The sequence below is a fragment of the Elephantulus edwardii genome, unplaced genomic scaffold, assembly GCF_000299155.1.
Source record: "Elephantulus edwardii isolate Elephantulus edwardi_28Jun2011 unplaced genomic scaffold, EleEdw1.0 scaffold00083, whole genome shotgun sequence".
NCBI lineage: Eukaryota > Metazoa > Chordata > Mammalia > Macroscelidea > Macroscelididae > Elephantulus > Elephantulus edwardii.
In genome coordinates, this window is record NW_006399833.1 from 3,644,405 (window position 1) to 3,662,871 (window position 18,467).

Sequence of the window (18,467 nt, forward strand, 5' to 3'; positions counted from 1 at the left end):
CCGGGCCAGCTGCTGCCGCCCCGCCAACCTCTGTCCGCCCTGCCGCCCGGCGCCACTGAACCCCACGCCCGTGCCGGGCTCCGGGGCACGGGCGACCTAGTCCCGCTGCCACCGCCGCCGCCTCCTCCGCCGCTGCGCTGCCAAGGAGGAGAAAGAGGAGGAGGAGGAGGAAGGTAAGGCGCGCTGTCTTCAGGGGGGCGCGTCCGCAGTCTTAGCCTGGCCAGGGGTGGGTTGCCGCGGGAGTGTGCCGCCCCGGGCCGGCTCTGGGGCTACCAGCGCTTGGGCGCCCCCGGGAGCTGGTACCAGGGCGGGGGGCTCCCTGCGTCGGGCTGCCCGGAGTTTGGGCGGGCAGGGAAACGGCCGGCTGCGTGCCCACTAGCCGGTGAATCGGCGGCTTGGCGGGCTTGCCTTGGCCACTGGGGTGCAGGCTGAGTAGCTGAGCGCAGGGAAGTGCAGCACGTTCATTATGGATCCTTTGTGTGCGCGCTGGGGCTGTGGGCACAGTTGGGAGAGCTGGCGAGACGCGGGGCCTGGCTGCTGGGAGGTGGCCACTTAGCCGGGGTGCCCGGTGAAGCCCGAGCATCAGGACTGTCAGAAAAAGCTGTCTGAAGCATGTGCGTGGTTGCCGGGGCCATGTTCACACTCGGGGACACACACACACACACACACACACACACACACACACACTCGCACACACCCCATATAGTCAGTACTCAGCCACACAGCCACCCTCATCCAAAAATGAAACACACACATGGAGCTACTCTTTCCTCCTCCTACCAGGATACCAGTAAAGCAGTCATCTATATATACAGCTACCCTCCAGCGCCACTAAAGGATGCACACAAACATACACAGACAGGAACCCACATATACTCCACAACCTGGTGCCTGGTGTGTTGGGAGAGTGTGTATGTGAGTGTTTTGCCTCAGAGTGTCCCCGAAAAACTACATGCAACTGCAAATTACTGCAGATTCAATACCTGGGAACACATAAATAGCTAACCCCCTCCTCAAGCTACGGAAGCCATCTCCACCAGGGCTTTTAAGAACTCCAATTCTTGTAGTTTTCCCCCTCCACACCAGAACTGCTGCCCCCCTCCCATGACCCACACACACTCAAATCATTGCAAGGGTAAAGGCTTGACATCTCCCCAAAGCAGGTACCACCTCCACCCTTGGTCACAGTGAACGTTGACTCCGGCCAGACCTGCCCCCTCCCACTGGCATCCTGGTCCAGCAGCAGAGCCCCGAAGTGAGCCTGGGGGTCTGAACGTCCTGCAGCCCTGGATGAGGCCGGGGCAATCTCTGGACCCCTGCCTTTGGAGAAACTGCTTTTGAGAGCAAGGCTCCCTTGGGGGCGCCCTTCTTGGGGTTGGAAAGCAGGAGACTGTACTGACTTGGAAACCCCCGGTGAGTTTTCCTAGCTTGAAGGCAGGATAAACAGTGCACACTGTGGTCTGGAGTGTGTGGTCCAGCGGATGTGGCACTTGAGCCACAAGAGACCCTCAGCTGGGAGTCTTGTCCCTTCCTCCCTTCCCCACCTGCTAAGCTCACTGCAGAAGAAGCAGAGGAAATCCACTTGCCAGCATCCTGGGGACTGACAGAGGCTTCTCGGGAAGCTTGTGCTGTTTCCATTGAGCTAAGGGTTCTTGTTCTCCCCCAGGAGACCTCAAAGAGACTTGACCATGCCTGAGCAGACATGCCAACCTCTACCCAATTTTGTGACTTCACCACCCCCACCACCCCCCTCCCCCAGCCATGCAAAGGGAGCAATTCAACCTCAGCAGCACGACAGGAGGGTAACCCTGAGATGAAATCAGACATAGTGTGTGTGTGTGTGTGTGTGTGTGTGTGTGTGTGTGTGTGTGTGTGGAAAGGGGAAGCAGAGTTGGGGAAGCAAGGATGAGCGGGCTTGACGGGTTTAAGTGGAGACGCCGAGGCCGACTGTAGCCCTGGGTAAAATCGTGACAGAGATGGTTTCGACGTCAGAACCCCTTGCCGGCTCCTGTCTGCACCCCTCCCGTCGGCTGCTCAAGGCTGCTCTTGGTCCCCTCCCCCGCCCTTTTAGCCCGATTAGGCGGGGCTTTGCTCCTTGCTCAGTCTAATCTGATGACAGAATCCCTGCCAGACTAAGGTGTTAATAGCTGATAATAGTTTACTGCCTACACCTCTCAGGTAATATTTGCATTTTAAAAGGAGGCAGAGGGAACCGCTCCACCTGTGAGGCGTTTTTCTGGCACCTGTGGCAGGACCCAAACAAACGAACCTCCCCGAAGAGTAGGGCCTCAAGTTAGGCATGATGTATAAGTGGGTGTCGGGGTGCGAGAAGGTATAGGTGTGATTATGGAGAATTGGGAGGCCCACAGAGAGAAGATTTAACTGTATTTAAGAAGCAGTTGGGAGCCACTGCAGGATGCTGAGAAGGGAGGGAATCCGACAGAACCGGAGAGAAAACACTGCTGCCTGTAGAGAAATCCTCCTCCTCTCTCTCTCCTTCCCACCGACACCCAACACACACACACACACACACACACACACACACACACACACGTCTTGCAAATGTGGGCTGACATGTCAGTCATTACTGGATAGTGAACACTCTGACTCTTCGCCAAGTGGCCAGGCTAGTGACCTGAAACCAGCAAGTGCCCCCTACAAACCCCAGCTACTGATATGGTGACTTAAAAGTGTGCTGAAGGGGCTGGGGGACCCCTCCTTGGAATGAGTCAGGGGGCTCTTCTGTGAGCAGCACAGTCCCAGGGTCTTGAGAAGTGAGCTCTACAACCCCATTGATTAGAGGTGGGGGTGCAGTTTCTACCACCTACAGGATCCATTGAGAGCAGGTGTAGCTTGCAAAAGTGACACAGAAGAACCCTGGGGGTTGCTGAAGGCAGCAGCAAGTTGGGCATGACGCTGTGCTGGGGTGTAGGGGTAAGTAAGAGGGGAGGGAGAGCAAGGTCACAAGAGAGGCATTGATTCAGTACTGCAGTTCTCCCCACTTCAGCCCTTGCAGGGAGCATGGGTGGATGCAAGGGAAGAGGAGCACGCTGGACCCACCCCAATCCTCCATTCGGCATAAATCAGTGGATTTCATGGTCAGCACCTAGACAAGGCCACCTGGGAGGGCAACACCAGTGCAGTAGAAGGTTCCCTGCTCTTCTGGAGCCTCCAACCTAACAGTAAGGAACTCTGAGGACCCGAGAGATTTGTGCTGCTAACCCAGAGGCCATGCCTCTCTGGCGGTTCAAATCCTTTAGGAACTCTGTAGGAGAAAGATGGAAGTCTCCTGTTCCAATTATAGCCTCAGAAACCCACTGGAGGGTCAGTTCTGACACAACGACAATGAATAGTAAGTAAACTAACAGAAACCACCATAGACACACACGCATCTACATCCTGCATACAAGCACACCCAGCAAACTTTGTGGAAAGTAAGGCTTGTGTAAATAAGCTTGACTTTAGGGGCTCATGCCTCCAGATAGGTCCTAGGAACCACTGCTAGGTGGGCCTGGGACAGTACCCATTGATTGATACTGAGTGAAGATCATTGGGTTGGCCAGGCCCCTGGAAAGAAGCCACACCCAAGTCAGCTTCAGCTTACAGGCCATCCTTTAGGCCATTAGCATTCACAGCAGAAGACTGTTCTGGCTCTTCTCTCAGGGACTTCTGTTTTCCTTCTTACCATAAATTCAAAAGGAAAAAAAGTCATCTTATGCATTATTGGCAGCCAAAACAAAGGCCTCTCTAAATGGACTGGACCTTGCAGCTTCTGCTGAGAAACGGAGGGCCCGAGGCAGATGAGGGAGTCCCACTGGCACAGTGGCTAAGCGCTGAGTTGCTAACTAAAAAGTTGGTGGTTCAAACCTAGCAGCCACTCTGTTGAAGAAAGATGAGATCATCTGCTCCTATAAAGATTACAGTCTTGGAAACCCTGTGACGCCACTTTTTTCCAATAGTGTCACTACAACAGCACACAACAGAGGTTGAGGGGTGGGCTAGAGAGTGAGGAATTTTTCAATTCTCCCTTAGCTGGATCAATTAGGAAAGACAAGGATCTTTATTATTTGACATGAAATTACTTCCTATGCCCAAAGGAACTCTCCTTACAACAGAATAGAATGTTCTATCCCAGTGGTGAGCTAATGCCTCCTCCACTCCCCAATCCACTGTTGTCTAGTCAATTCCAATTCCTAGCAACACTCCATGGGGTTCCTGAGGTTGTAAATCTTACAGGAAGAAACTGTCCATCTTTCTCTCACAGAGCCGCTAGTGGATTCGAACTGCCAGCTTTATGCCACTAACATGTTATATACTAAACCACCAGGTATACTTACCTACTTCCTGGGTAGTCAGAAAATGAGTATGTGGGACTGAGGGGGGAGGAAGGCAGAGAGTATCCCTGTGTATTTGGAGGGGCAGTTGTGCCTGTTTGTGCATATACGTGTTTGTGTTCACGAACACAGGTACCAGCAGGGATGTGAACATGAGCAGCTCTCTGCATCTGAGGGACACAGCTCCTCAGGGTACATTAGCCATGCATCCCTTGCTATCTGCGGGTTCTCTGCCTGTGTGGTTTGCCACAATGAGTCTCCTTCCACCAGACTGTCCCCTCCTTTACTTCCTGCCCCTCAAATCTTGGTGTTATCCAGCTTCTCTTTCTTTCTACTTCCTCCATTGGCAATACCATGCTGCCAGGTCAGGGCTTCCCCTCTTAACTTTTCCACTGGCCATCCCCACTTCGCCAGTCCAAGCTTAACTTCTTAACTCCTGCCCTGAGGGACAGGCCTCTGTTTCCAGATCCGTGGCATTTCAAACTCAGCGTTCACAAACCTATCTCATCATTGTTCAAAAGTGATTGGTTCTTCTGATGTCTCTGCTGCCAAATGCCATCTTGTCTCTGACTCCACCCTGTACCACCCCACTTGCCACTAGATGTGTTCCATTTCAGTTCTTAACACAACACCTGCAAGGTAAGTATTCCTAAACATCCTTTATTCATGGTGCTCTCTGATCATCATCCTTGGGTGACACCTGATTTCCATGAGATGCATTTTAGCCTTGGCATTCAAGATCCTTCTTCAGTGAGCCCAGCCCCGTATGTATTCTTTTCACTTTAGTTCCCATTCTCTGTCTACATCAATGAGTCTCACATATTAGGATATCTCTGAATCACTTCAGAGAGGGGTATAAAAATGCTGATTCTTGGGCCCCACCCCCAAGCTGGAACTGGATTCAGATGCACGTGGGGCACTTGAGAAACATAGCCCTACGTGGATCTTTGATTCCAGCCAGATTTCTTTCCTTAGGATACCCTGAGAGTGTCTCTCCCCGTCCCCCTTCCCCGTGCTTTTGGTCACACCATTCAGCTCTCTTTTTACCAGGACATTCAAACCCACCTCCTTCATGAAGTTTGTGTTGCCCATTCGAGACTAAGCTGTGGCCTCAAAAATACATTAGTACCTCACGTCTCTAATTATTGCTTGAATCATTAGTTGGTAAACTCCTAACATACATATAAAGCTTCTCATATGTGTTCTCATATAACTTGTCTGCATTATAAGTCCAGTGAAGGAGAAAACCCTGTGATTTTAATTTCTTTTTAAATCCCCACAGCACACAACAGTAGGTGCTCCACAAGTATTTGCTGAGTTAGTTTGAATACGCTTTAATTACATGTTAGAAAGGCATTCTATAATATGGCCCCCTACATGTAAGCTCAATAAATATTTATTAAGCACTGTATTATTATGTGCAAGACACTGTGCTAGTTGCTGTAGAGGATATAAAGATGAGGGAGGCCCTTACCCCTCCACAGGCTCAAACTAGTCATATAGAATAACATACTCAGATATGCAATGGGCATATTTGAGCTATCATTGTATTCATAGGGCCTAGTCCTGCAAGGAGATGAATTTACGCAGTGGTTACAACAATGGACTTGAGTACCGTGGAGATTGTGAAGATGGCATAGGATTGGGCAGTGTTTCAATCTGTTAGTCATGGAGCTCTGTTGGCCTGGTGGTAAGGAGCTGTGCTGCAATCTCAAAGGTATGCAGTTCAAATCCACCAGCCCCTGCACAGGAGAAAGATGGGCAATCTCCTCCCATGTGATTAAACTGTCTCTGAAAACCCGCTGGAAAGTCAGCTATGGGTTGGTTCCGACTCACTACGGTACACATAAAACAACCACACGAGTTGGAATAAACTTGAAGGCATCTAACAATGACAACTGCATATGTTGTTGTTGGTGCTGTCAGGTGCCATCAAGTCGACTACAACTCATAACGACTCAATGAACATCAGATCTGACTCCTATCCTATCCTGTGTCGTCATCCTTACAATTTCTGACACGCTCAAGCCCTTTGGTGCAGTCACTGTATTAGAGACTTAATAAATATTTGGTGCATAAAAAAAAGGAAAGACTGAATAAGTGAACGAAACGGATGAAATCCAGGCAGGAATAACTTGAATAAGGGCAGAGAGTAGCTATATCATCAAGAAATGAGATGGGAGTGGAAGATAAAATAGACTAGACTGTGGTATATAGGATATCTCTTGTTTTTATTCTTTATTATGAATATTTTAACCTCAAAAACCAAGAAAGCAGCATAATAACCCAAATATACCCATTATTTGTGTTTGGCAGTCATCAGAACTTAGCCATTTTTGCTTCATCTATCCTTTTTTTCTTTTGCTGAAGCATTTTGAAGCAAATTACAAACATCAGTCATGTCATTCCATCCTTAATACTTCTCTCCGCATCCATAAAGGGGGCATTTTCTCATATAACCATAGTGCCATAGTACACCTAACAAAGATTACAGCAATTATTTTGTATTATCTGTTATTTGGTACATAATCAAATATCTTCAATTGTTTCAAAGAATGTCTTACAGTTGGCCTATTTGAATCATCAAAATCCAAAAAAGCCTCACATATTATGTTTGTTTGTTTGTTGTGTCTCAGCAGCCTCCCTCTCTCTCTTTTATCTCCTGCCGTTGACTTGTTAGAGAAATCAAATCAGTAGTTCTATACAGTGTTTCACATTCTGGGGTTTCTCTGCTCTCTCTTATTGTCATTTAGCTTGTTCCCCTATCTCCTGTATTTTTGGTAACCAAAATTGGCTCTTGGCTTGATTAGATGCAGGCTTATTTTCCTAGTTTTCTTCTTCCCCCCGCACCCCACCGCCACCGTCCCCAAATCAGCCAATTGATTAAAAGGGGAGGGTAAGCCTGCAAGCATGAAGATGAGTTAGGAAGCTGTTACAGTAGGTGGAAGGCGATAGAAAGGAGATAGGTGAATGGATAGATTTTGGAGGTTGAAGAAAAAGACTTTTTCTAGCAACTGTTGGTTAGGGTGAGGGAGGAGGAAGAGGCAAAGATGATTTTGAGGCTTTGAACCTGTGTAGTAGGGAAAGTAATGATGCCATCGTATGTGAAGGATGGGATTTTAATGAGAGCAGTAGGGATCATTGTTGGATTAAAGGAAGGACTTTCTCAAAAAATAAGCCATCTGCTTGGCTTTTTTTTCAGATAAAACTTTACTTTTCTCAGAAAAAAAATTTATTGGTGCTCCATCCGAGTCACCAGCTCTTGAGATTTCTGTATACTCAGCCAATGAGCATTGCTGGAGACCCAGGTCTTTCCTTGAAGTCCCCAAAAGTCTCTATCCTACTCATAACTCCTTTACCAAATATCGCTCCCAAGGCCTCTTAAGACCTCACAGAGGACGGTGGCAACACGATCCTGTCAAGGTCAAAGATTGCCCAGCAACCCAGAGATAGTCACTGAGCTTGGAAAAGCCTGACAATTGCTCTGCTTCCTCACTAAGAACTTGCTTCAGCTGTTGAATCAGATCAGGTAAGAAGTACTCTCAGCTCTACACTACTGCATCCTCATTCATAAAACCTTCTCCCTCTACCTTCCCCCAGCTCATCTTTCTTCCTGCTTTCCCTTCTGCACCTCCCTCCCTGCTCAGTCTCTTCCAACATATATTTATACTCTCGAGTTAATCAAACACTGGCCCCTGCAGCCCATTGTGCCTCAGATTGATCACTTAAGCAGCATTATTGATCTCCTGGAAGGCCTTAGGAGGTGGGAGTGTACGGAAAAGCTAGAGATCCCACAGCCGATTGGCTGACAGGCCCTCTCTAGGCAGTCCCAGCTCTTCTGCCTGGAGCATCTCTTGAGGAAGAGGAGGTCCTCAGAGGGCCTTTCTTCACCCTGTCCCTGATTTAAGAGTTAAAACATAAGGGGGTGGTGGTGGAGGAAGAGTCTATTGGACACTCCTTGGACTAGCCCCATGCCAATGAGAAGGGGAAAGCAAAAGCCTTGTCCTTTAGAAAGTCATAACCAAGAAATAACACTTATTCATATGAAGCAACTATGAGTGATATAGAAAGGGAAACAATGACATACTACATTATTTGCTCTAAACAGTAAGTACCACAGGGGTTCCAGGCACAGAAAGAGCAATCAGTGTGGGCTGGACTGGATGGAGAAGGCTCCCTGGAAGAGCTTCGGCTGGGTTAAGCTTTGAATAATGTGGGAGAGTTTTAGATGGTTGGCTCCTTCTCCTAAAGGGGTAAGAGTGCAGCGGCAAAGTTGGAGGCGGAGATGGTCAGGTTGTGATCAAGGAAGACTGATTGATTCACATAGAGATTTGGTGTGGGGAATGCAGTGGAGGGAAATGCTTGCCTGAGGATTTGGAGGGCCTTTGGTGTCAAGATGAGAGGCTTGGATTTGAAGGTGGTGTCAGGATGAAAGGCTTGGATTTGAGGGCGAGCCTGGAGGATTGGTTTGGTGAGTACTTGCATTTGCACACAGTGTTTTAAGATAGGAAGGCACACAATGGGATGCAGAATTGTTTGGAGTCAGGAGAAACTTGAAACAGCATAATTGGTACAGGAGCAACCAAGTAAGAGGTTAAGATTAAGACCCGGTCTAGGGTGGTGGCATTGGGCACAGAGAGGCAGGAACAAATTTTATAGGCACTTCTGCAATCATGACCTTGGCTGCTAACTCCCATTCCCCCCACCTGATTAGAATCTCTGAGCTGGCCTTTGTCTCCCTTCCCTCACTCTCTTTCTCTTAGCCTCAAGTCTTACACATTCTCTGTCCTATGCCATCAGGGCCTTTAGGTGGCAGAATTTAACTGGAGTTAAGCTGACAATGGGTTAATCAGTTACTCCTCCCTTAGAATAGCAGATTGGCACAGGAGTCTTCAATGCCAGTACCTGAGAGAGTGCGCCATGAGGGATCTGGCCACAGTATCTGATTGAGATGACAGACAGTGAGCTGGGGGGTTGCTGAGGACTAGGACAACCCCCCACCCCCCTACCCCTACCCCCCAATCAAGCCTCAAGACCTCTTGAGAGCTGCTGAGAGTGAGAAGGCCATGCCTTTCAACTTCTTGGGTAGAATCCGTTTGAAAACTCTTCTCAGTGCACTTGGGAATCGTCCCGGCGGAGGGCACACCTGCGCCCGGGCATGGCAAAAGCTACCACAGCACTTTAATGCCAGCTGGAACCCTGGCATTACAGCTGGTGTGAGAGAGATAAGTGAGGAGTCCACAGGTGGATGACAGTAGAGGCCTGTGTCTCCTCCTTTGCTTCCCCCACCAGCGCTATCCTCTCCTCCTGGCCTTGGACAGATGTCCAGGCCAAGACTCCCATCCCTGGGTTAGTGGAGAATAGAGAACTGCAGAGAAAGGAGTACACAAGAACTTTTAGCCCCCTTCACTGGTTCTTCTTTTAGGATAGTATGATGCCTTCCAGCCATGAATGACTGGAGAGTAAATCAGCCCAGGCTGTCAGTTCTCAACTGCCAAGGGATGCTCTGCTCAGGGAGCAGGACCACCCAGTCAAACATGACTCTGTGCTTTTGATCCAAACCCACTGGGAAAACCGAGGAACAGATGGCTAGACTGCTGGGTGAACACCCCCCTCCCCCCATAATCTGTCGACCAGCATTTCTGTAATGAAGATTTTTGTTCAGTCTTCTGGTTGCTGATTTGAGGTAGGGGAGGCGATTGAGAGGAGGATTGCTGGGGTGTGGCCAGGTGTCAAGGATGGAAGATACCTCAGGAGGTGGGGAGATTAGGGACAGGGGACGCCAGCCACTGAGTAGGTAGGATGGTGGCCATGTTTACTCCCTTGGGAATGGAAACTCCCATTGGATTTGGAAGCATGAGGGCATGGTGGCAACAGCTGGCTTAGGAACTGACCAGGTAAATTTCAAGATCTAGCTATTTGGCAACTGCTGTGACTTGCTCCTCACTGCTTGTCTCCCAAGCTCTATCTTTGATCTGTAATTTGTGTCTCCCTTCAGTGATTATTCTTTATCTTCTCACTTCGAACCCAAGCAAGTCAATAGCAGTTGCTGTCCCCACTGATGCTGGAGGAAACTGAGGCAACCAGATTATCCTTTCACTGGGACCTGCCTCACCTTTGGGGTCTTACTTCTGGGGGGCAGGGACTTTGAAAAATAGACCACGTACAGGGCCTGGTAGGACACCATGTATCATACTGGCTCTATTGCCTCCATCAATGGAATCTGAGAAAGCAGATATGATTAATAAAGTGAAGGTTGTTCCATATTCATCTCGTCACCTACAGCCAAGCTGTAATTTTTCTAGTATGTACGGGTATCACTCACTGACAGAGCAAAAGGATCTTTAAACCGACCCACCAGCCTGCTGCCGCCACACAATTTAGAGTCTGTCACCTGCAAAGTCCAAAATCAGAATTGACTGTTGGGCCTGTTTTCTGTCTTGCCCCTGGAGGTTTCCACACTTCACTCTGAATAGAGCTTTTCCTGCTCTGGAATTCTAGGTGATTGCTGGAAATTACAAAGGCCTGACCTTTAACCTGAGCACTGGTTCCATTTTATTCTTCCCTTTAAGGATATATTTTTCTGTGGTACTTCCCATCACTTTAAATTCACCACAACTAAAACCAGACTCAGACTCACCTTTCCTTTTTCACCCACCATGCTGTTCTCCACCCCACCACCGTTATCTTTCCCTTCGCTGCTTCTCTGTCTCTGACAGTAAGACCATCTCACCTTCAAAAGCCCAAGCACTGTGCCTGGGAATCAACCATTCCTCTTCCCACTCTCCAGGGAACTTTGGTGGGTAGTCCACAGGGAGTTGTGCAATTAACTCAAGGGCAGTGCCCCTCTGATGGGTTCAGATCTACCAGCAGTTCTGAGGGAGAAAGATGCGCAGTCACCTCCAGTGTGACTTACAGCCTCCTGAAAACCCGTTGAAGCATCAGCTTATGAGTCAACTCTGACTGGACGCTAATGAGTTTTAAGTTGAGTTCTCTCCACTTCAGTCAGCCAGCCACCAGAAGTGGTGGGTTACTCAATAATGTGGTGAAAAACTCTTCACTACCTTTTAAAGAGTAAGCAAGCCTGTGCTTACCTCATTTACTGAGTACTCCATCCCTGCCTTCTCCTGTTGGAGAAGAGTACTGAATATGCCATGGAGTGCCAAAACAACAAACAAATATGTTTTGGAGAAAGGGCAGCCAGAGTGTTTCTCGGAGAGGGACATGATGCTTGGAAAGGTAGAGGGTCGGCAAAGGAGAGGAAGACCATCAGCCAGGTGAATTGACACAGTGACTGCCACAATGGGCTCTAGTGTGTCAGGAAATGTGAGAATGGCTCAGGATAGGAGAGAGTTCAGATCTGTTGTTCATAGGGTCGCTATAGGTCATACTTGCCTCGACAGCACCTAACAAGAACAGCTGTCCCTGTCAGGGAGGATAAATTTAAAAAGAGGCTTGGATTCTGTAGGAAGGTGCTGAGGGGTTGGGAGAGAGATAGATGCCAGCCATACCAAAGAAGCAGAATCTTGGATGTCATGTTTTGTGTTTTTATTTGTTTTTTCTTAAAAACAAACAAACAAACAAACAAAATCAAACCAACTGAACTTGTTCACTTGAGGCTACTAAGTGGTAAGCCTTGCTTATTGAATAAACTGCCACTGGTCACCACTTGCTTGGCAGTTCATCTCTCACCAATGCCTCAGGAATCCATCCCCCATTGTCACCATTCCCATTGCCTCTAGTGTAGTCCAGGCTCTCATTACCGCATGTCTACAGTACTGCAGCAGCCTCCTAACTGGGCTCCTCCTCTCCGCCAAGTGATGCTTCAACGCTGCTGCCAAAGGAATCTTCTTAAAACATTTTTCATCATGTCACTTCCCTGCTCAAGAGCCTATAATAGCTTCCTTTTGCTTATGCTATCAAATCCAAACTCCTCTCCCTAGTAGTGGAGGACTAGCTTCCCTTCTACAACAGTTGAGCATCACCTTACTTTATATAAATATCATATCTAGATGTTGCTGTTGTGTACCATAGAGTCAAAACCAACACTTCAGTGGGTTTTCAGAGGCAGTTAATCACACTGGAGGAGATTGCCCCTCTTTCTTCTGTGGAGCAGCTGGTGGCCTCGAACAGTGTCCTTTCAGGATTGCAGAGCAGCTTCTTGTCACTAGGCCATATATATTCCACTTCTTCCTGCCCCACAAGGTACGCAAATCTCTTTGACTCCCCCTGACCTGCTGGACCCCAGTCAGTGCTCACTCCATCTTCATGCTCTTCCCCTAGTCCCTACCCACTTTTCTCCACCTCTGCCAGTCCTACCATCCTCTAACAAATAAGCTCAAGACCAGCCTCCTCTAGATTATTCTAACCTGTTATCCTCTAGAATGAAAAAATTTCCTGCAATTTAAAGCCACTAAAGTTGCTTTGAAATTAAGGTTAAACTAATACATGTACGGCACTAAACAACAACAACAACAACAATACATGTACATAGTAGAAAACTTGGAGAATACAGAAAATAAGAGCTCTGGTGGCTTGTTGTTGCCATCAAGTCAACTACGACTCACAGTGACTCTATGCGCAACAGCTCTGAACCCTGCTCTATCCCGAGCCAGTCTCACTGTCTCTAACCCCAGTTACTCCATCTCATCCAGCGTCTTCCTCTCCTGTGCTGTCCCTCCACCCTTCCAAGCATGATATCTTTCCCCAAAGACTAGTCCCTCCTGGCTACCTACCCAGAGTATGTGATATGGAGAGTCTCAAAAATCTTATCTTCAGAGGGAGCTCTGGTGGCCTAGTGGCAAGACGCTGCACTACAATCCTAGAGGTACACAGTTCAAATCCACCAGATGCTCTGCTGGAGAAGGAGGAACAATCTCCTCCTGTAACAGTCAGATCTGATTTGACAGTACACGTAAAAATAATACAATAAAAATTAAAAAAATTCTTATCTCCAAGGAGAAGTTTGTTTTGACCGTCTTTATGGTCCACGGTATGTTCAATTCTCTTCTCCAGCAGTACAACTCAAACAATGGTAAGAAATTGCACTGCCAATCGTAAGGTATGCAGTTTTGAATCCATCAGCTGCTCCGCTGGAGAAAGATGGACAGTTTCCTCCTGTGTGATTTACTGTCTGTGAAAACTGACTGGAGGGACATTTATGGATTGGTTCTGACTCGACAGTACATAACAATAGAAAATAGAGGAAAAAGAAACAGCTTATCCATTGCTATCAAGTCAATTATGACCCCATAGGAGAGAGCAGAACCGCCCTATAAAGTTCCCAAGGCTGTAAATCTTAAGGGGAGATGACAGTCATCTTTCCTGGTGGGTTCCAACCTCTGACCTTTGGTTAGCGTTAAAGTGCTTTGAGCGCTGCACCAACAGGGCTCCTGAAAAGGAACCCACTCAAACTCACGGCCGTCCAGTCAGTTCCAGCTCACAGCCACCTCCACTGGGTTTCTGAGTCTATACATTATTGTGGGAGGAGATGACCCATCTTTATCCCGTGGAGCAATTGATGGGTTTGAACTATCTGAAATGCAGGTTTTTGGTTACCAGCACAACATCCTAGTGACTAAAAGTCACCTATAAGTCTATGTCTATGTGAACTCCAAAGAGTCTGAGGGCTTTTTTTTCTTTTCCTCCCAAATAGTCTTTTGACAACAATTTATCCCTTGATCACACTGCCTGGCATTAGTTCTTTTTCTTGTGTGTTTGTCTTTCTCTCCCCAGCTAGGGGTGTTGTGTATCATGGAGTGAGAACCAACCCATAGCTGACTGTCCGACGGGTTTTCAGAGACAGTTAAACGCACAGAAGGAGATTGCCCATCCTTCCCATGGAGCACCTGGTGGCCTTGCACTGTGTGCCTTTGGGATTGCAGCACTGCTTCTTGTCAGGGCCTCTCTAATCCTTGAATCCTTCAAGTCAGTGCCAGACACATCGTGGGGATCAGCAAACACAAGTTCTGTAAGTGGATGGGAGAGATGGGTTGTATGGCATCCAGTGTGTACCCTCCTCCTATTGCTGCTGGGAGAAGGGTGCATGTTTGGCTTTGTGTCTGACTCAGCTAAGTCTCTACTATATCCTCTTCCAAGGGAGGAGTGCACCTGGAGAAAGGGGCATGCACTCTGAGAGGGCTGTGAGGTTGTTGCTCCATAGGGTTTTCAATAGCTCATTTATCAGGCTTTCCTTCTGAGATGCCTCTGGGGGGCGACTAGAACATCCAACCTTTTAATTAGCAGTGGAACATGTTCACCATTAGCACTACCCAGGGACTGATCTCAGAGTATATATTGTCTTGGAATTCTGCTGCCTCTGATGATACCCTTCCCTTAGGAAGCACTTGAGTATGAAGGTCAGAGTTTCAATTCATCCTCCTCATCACAGCCAGCTTTTTCTAATATGTTGGCATTAACGCTTCAAGAGTCAACAATTGCTCCATTTTGCCCATCCTATCAAATCAAAATCTCTCATTGTGGTCTTTGAGTGTCTACCATCTGCCAGTTCACTTAGCTGCCCTGGCCCATCTCACTCAGGAATTTCTTATGGTCCTCCTAATCCTTCACTTTAGTCAAGCCAACCAGTGTGTTGTTTCCTCCAAAACTGACTTCCAGAATGACTTACCATCACTCACTTTAACCGTAGACCCAGCTCAGTCTCGTTGTTCTACCTTAAATATAGCCCCTATTTCTTTCTACTAACCAAAAACTCCATACTCGTATTTGCTGCCATCAAGTCAATACAGGGTCATAGTGACCCTCTGTCCATTGGATTTCCAAAGCTGGATATCTTTCTGAGAGGAGACTGCTCATCTTTCTACCTCTGAGCCTCTGGTAGATTTAAACCACTGGCCCTTTGGTTAACAGCTCAACCAATAATGCACCATGCTATCCTAACTTTTCTTTCCACTACTAAGATTCACGGCCTCCATCAGCATGTCTGCCATTGACTTTAGACTCAATGTACAGTCTTCTGGATAGCTTGTGCAATCATTTTATATTAAAATATTAATATGTATTTGATATTATATTGTATCAGATTTGTATCTCTAGCTATTTCTTATCTGAGTTTGATAAAGAGTATTAGATGGATTGTGTACTCTAGAATCAGCCTTAGGACTTACTGTATCACATGGCTTCAAAGACACACATCTTAGTATTTCTAAAATAGAAACATTTCTTACAATCCATTCTGCATCTTCAATTCATAGGCAACATTGCATTGGTAGATGCAATGACATGCGGTATTAAGTGCAATATTAACCTCTGTAAGGTTCAGTTGGTTCAAAATCAGAAAGGGAGCCCTATCTCCATACCTTTTTAATCTGTACGAAGAACAGATTATTTGGGAGGGTGGGCTTTTTGAGGAGAAATACGGCATCAGAATTGGAGGAAGACCCATCAACAACCTACATTATGCAGATGACCCAACCTTGCTTGCTGAAAGTGAGGAAGACTAAAAGGGCTTGCTGCAAGAGGTCAAGGACTATAGTCTTCAATATGGATTGAAGCTCAACATCAAGAAGACAAAAATTCTCATGAATGGGCCAATTGACAACACCATGATGGATGGAGAACAAATTGAGGTTGTTTATGGTTACAGCTTGCTTCACTTCACAATCAACACTTTTGGCACCAGCAGTCAGGAATTCAAAAGGCAAATGGCATTAGGTAAATCTGCTGTCAGGGACCTCTCCAGAATATTGAGAATCAATGATGTTAATCTAGGGACTAAGGTGCACCTGATCCAGTCCATGGTCTTTGCAACTACTTGCTATGTATCAGAGAGCTGGACAATGACTAAGGATGACAGAAGAAGAATTAATGCCTTTGAGTTGTGGTGCTGGAGAAGAGACACCATGGACTGCCAAGAAAACAAATAGGTCTGTCTTGGACAGGGTGAAACTAAGTTTCTCCTCGGAGGCTAGGATTTGGAAGCTCTGTCTCACATATTTTGGGCCTGTGGCCAGGAGGGACCAGTCCTTGGAGAAGGATATAATGCTCAGGAAGGTGGAGAGACAGCACAGGAGAAGAATACCCTGGATGAGATGGATTGATACCGTAACAAGGGAAATGCAGGTAGGTGTATTGGAGTCAGTGAAACTGGCTCAGGACAGGGCAGGCTTCAGAGCTATTGTATATACGGTCACTATGGGTTGCAGGTGACTTGATGGCACATAACAACAACAACTACAAGGTCCGGTTCCTTTTTCTGCAAAACACCTGCCTCAGAATGTCATTGAGAAGACTCAAAGAGAATATTTCTGAAGCACTTCGCAGAGGGACCAAAACGTTGATAGATGCTCAAAAAAATGTTTCCCATTGTAATTTCCCAACTACATAAACTAGAAACCCCTCAAGGGTAGGGCCATGTTTTTCCCCTCTTCTGGCAATTAGTATGATATGAAGGGTGGAAGAAAGGTTCCCTTTCCAAAAATATCTCCTTTACTAGACTGCCAAACAGCCAAAATTTCAACATTAATCACTCCTTTGAATTAAGGCATTATCTCCAGAAGACCTCTGTTAAAATGCAAATATGTCACTTGGGAAGGTAACACATTAATTCATTAGCATTCATGATCCCATTAGTGCAGATTAGTTTTTCAGATTAACTAGCTGGTGCCAAGCAAACCCAGGAAGCCCTGGTAAGGGGGCTGGTAAAATATTTCCACTGCAGGTGGAAGGGTGGAGTGAGGGGGACAGCTGACCAGGAGTTTGAGGCCGCCTCTCATTTGCTCTTGCCGTTTGGAATTTGCCAGGAGGATGGAGATTCTGATCTGCATTAAACTAGGAAAGGTCTTGGTGACAGACAAAAGACGTGGGTGGGGGGCAATTTGAAGTTGTAAAGGACTGGGGCCTTAGATGATATGTAGTTGACTGTCCCAGGCAACATTTTACCTCATCAAGAGGGCATTCATTGCCTCTTAAGGTAGCCCAATTCCACAGCTGGATGGCTCTAGCTAGAAAAAAAAAAGAGTTCTATGAAGCTCCACACAGTCTTCCAGTGACTTCTCACCCTCTTCCTCTTGAGAGATCTGAGTGTATTTCTCATAGCCATTGTGTTGAAACCGACTCATAACTAACCCTTCAGCGGGCTTTTGGGAGGCCTGTTAAATTTTCATTCCTTTTTTGGAATGAAAATGTTGCCAGAAGGGACCAGTCCTTGGAGAATATCATACTTGGAAGGGTGGAGGGAGAACGCAGTAGAGGAAGACCCTGGATGAGATGGATTGACACAGTAACTGGAGTAATGGTGGTAGATGTGTTAGAGAGTGAGACTGTCTCAGGATACAGCAGAGTTCAGAGTTACTGTGCATAGTGTCGCTATGAGTGGTAGTCAATTCGATAGTACATAATAACAACAACAAATCGAATGGAAGGAGATTGTCCATCAATCTCCCAAGGGGCCCAAGGTGGATTTGAGCCACCAGAGAGGAATCACCTTTGAATTAGCCGCACAACTGTGACACCAGAGCTCTTTAAATATAGTTATCATGCCCCTCCAAGACTGTAGACTTATTTTGTTATTTTGGAGACAGTGCAGGAGAGGAAGGCCCTCTATGAGGTGGATTGATTCAGTGACTGGGATAATTGGGATGGGAGTGTCAGAGACAGTGCAATTGGCACAGGACAGAGCGGAGTTTAGGGCTGTTGTACATAGGGTCGTTATGAGTCGCAAGCGACTCGATGGCACATAACAACAACAACAACTACCTAGTTTAATCAAGGATATTTTCTATATGTAAGGAATGGTATATGTATTTATATGTATGCTGTAAACAGCAGAGCATCCTAACTGGAAGTTTATGCAATGATATGAAATGATATTAAAAATGTTGGTTATCTCTACAGAGTCCATAGCTTTCACTCGTGGCCCAGGGGCTGCCTATAAAACAGCTTGGAATCCCTCCAATGTGCGAGGATGTTCCTTGGTGGGGAGGGGCCCTGTTCAGAATTGAACACCGTGTTCCTGTGGTGCCAGCATCATTACGGAGTAGAGGACACAGCACACTTCTCTGCTGTGTTGCATGTTTTCACCTTTGGAGAGCCCTCAGTTTAATGCATGAGAACATCTTGTTTCCAAGTAGCTGGCTCCTACCAGGACTAAGTCATCTTGTTCAAAAGAACAGC